Source organism: Leucoraja erinacea, chromosome 11 (genome assembly GCF_028641065.1).
Source record: "Leucoraja erinacea ecotype New England chromosome 11, Leri_hhj_1, whole genome shotgun sequence".
In the NCBI taxonomy this organism is placed as follows: Eukaryota; Metazoa; Chordata; class Chondrichthyes; order Rajiformes; family Rajidae; genus Leucoraja; species Leucoraja erinaceus.
The window spans coordinates 59527757-59529789 of NC_073387.1; the positions used below are offsets into that span (position 1 = coordinate 59527757).

A 2033-nucleotide genomic window follows, 5' to 3' on the forward strand; every position below is an offset into this window, starting at 1 on the left:
TGAGTTGGGCCGAAGGGCCTGTTTCAATGTAGAATGACTCTGTGACTCTGTAAGCAATCCCCAAATTTCCTATCACTCGAAGTATTAGTTTGGTTTAACACAACAGTTTGCTACAAAACATAGTCTATTGCTGGTTACACAAAAAAGCTGGAGAAACTCAGCGGGTGCAGCAGCATCTATGGAGCGAAGGAAATAGGCAACGTTTCGGGCCGAAACCCTTCCGGGTTTCGGCCCGAAACGTTGCCTATTTCCTTCAGGGTTTCAGCCCGAAACGTTGCCTATTTCCTTCCCTCCATAGATGCTGCTGCACCCGCTGAGTTTCTCCAGCTTTTTTGTGTAACCTTCGATTCTCCAGCATCTGCAGTTCCTTCTTAAACACAGTCTACTGCTGGACGTTGAAGATTGTTGGTGGGAAGAGAGGAGTGGTCTTTGTTGGGGAGTTTGAGTTTGTGGGGTGGTCGTGACAAGCGAGTGTTTCCTCCTTGCTCTTTGTGAATAAACGCTTTGGGTTTTGGTTCCGTTACAGGCCCGGAGCAAACACCAGGAGGAAGTGTTGTCTTTTCCTTTTGAACTTTGTAAACCTCCCAAAGGGGAAGTGCAGCGTTCGTTCCCAGAGCCACTGCAATCCCGGGTCGATGTGTGGAGTGGAGTGGACGGAGAAAGCCTCTATTACATCTCCCTGTTCCAAAAACCAATGTCATATTTTCTCCCTGGGTAAGGGACGTATCAGATATCCAACTAATCACAACAGATGTATCTATTTGTTTAAGAAGGAACTGTGCAGATGCTGGAAAATCGAAGGTAGACAAAAAATGCTGGAGAAACTCAGCAGGTGCAGCAGCATCTATGGAGCGAAGGAAATAGGCAACGTTTCAGGCCATATAACCATATAACCATATAAACATATAACAATTACAGCACGGAAACAGGCCATCTCGGCCCTACAAGTCCGTGCCGAACAACTTTTTTCCCTTAGTCCCACCTGCCTGCACTCATACCATAACCCTCCATTCCCTTCTCATCCATATGCCCACCCAATTTATTTTTAAATGATAGAAACATAGAAACATAGAAAGTAGGTGCGAGAGCAGACCACCAGGTCCATCGAGCCCGCACCGCCATTCGCTCATGGCTGAACACTAAACAGACACACTTACCCACAAACAGTAGACACAAGACACAGAACACAAGACACTACCCTCCCCTTTATACCGCTATCACCCCTCTCCACCCCAAGAACCTCGTGATCTCCTGGGGGAGGCAAAAAAACGGATAAAAACCCAGGTCCAATTCGGGAAAAAAATCCGGGAAATTCCTCTCCGACCCCAATCTAGGCGATCGACACTTGTCCAGGAGATCACTCAGGTCTTACTATACTAACCATACCTAGGTCCATATCCCTGCCCTCTCCCCGTAGCCCCTTATCCCCTTGGCAGCTAAAAAAACATCTATTTTAGTCTTAAATATATTTAAAGTTTCTGCTTCCACTGCTCCCTGGGGCAGTGAATTCCATAAATTAACCACCCTCTGGGTGAAGAAGTTCTTCCTCATCTCAGTTTTAAAAGAGCCCCCCCTTATTCTGCAACTATGTCCCCTAGTTCTAGTTTCCCCGATCATTGGGAACATCCTCGGGGCATCCACCCGATCAAGGCCCCTCACGATCTTATACGTTTCAATGAGATCGCCTCTCATTCTTCTAAACTCCAAAGAGTAGAGTTCCAGCCTACTTAACCTTTCCTCATATGTCAATCCCCTCATTGCAGGAATTAATCTTGTAAACCTTCGCTGCACTGCCTCCAGGGCTAGTGCATCCTTTCTTAAGTATGGACCCCAGAACTGTACACAGTATTCCAAATGTGGTCTCACTAATACTGTGTACAGCTGCAGCAAGACCTCCGTGTTTTTATACTCAATCCCCCTAGCATTAAAGGCCAAAACTCCATTGGCCTTTGATACCAACTCCATTGGCCTTTGGCCTCCATTGGCCTTGATACCAACTAACCTGCCTCCACCACTTCCACTGGAAGCTCATT

General features: G+C 46.8%; 1 pseudogene; it reads right to left on the reverse strand.

The window, feature by feature from the left end:
* Positions 1–597: 597 nt before the first annotated feature.
* On the reverse strand, positions 598–777 carry LOC129701916 (U2 spliceosomal RNA; annotated as a pseudogene).
* Positions 778–2033: the final 1256 nt, after the last annotated feature.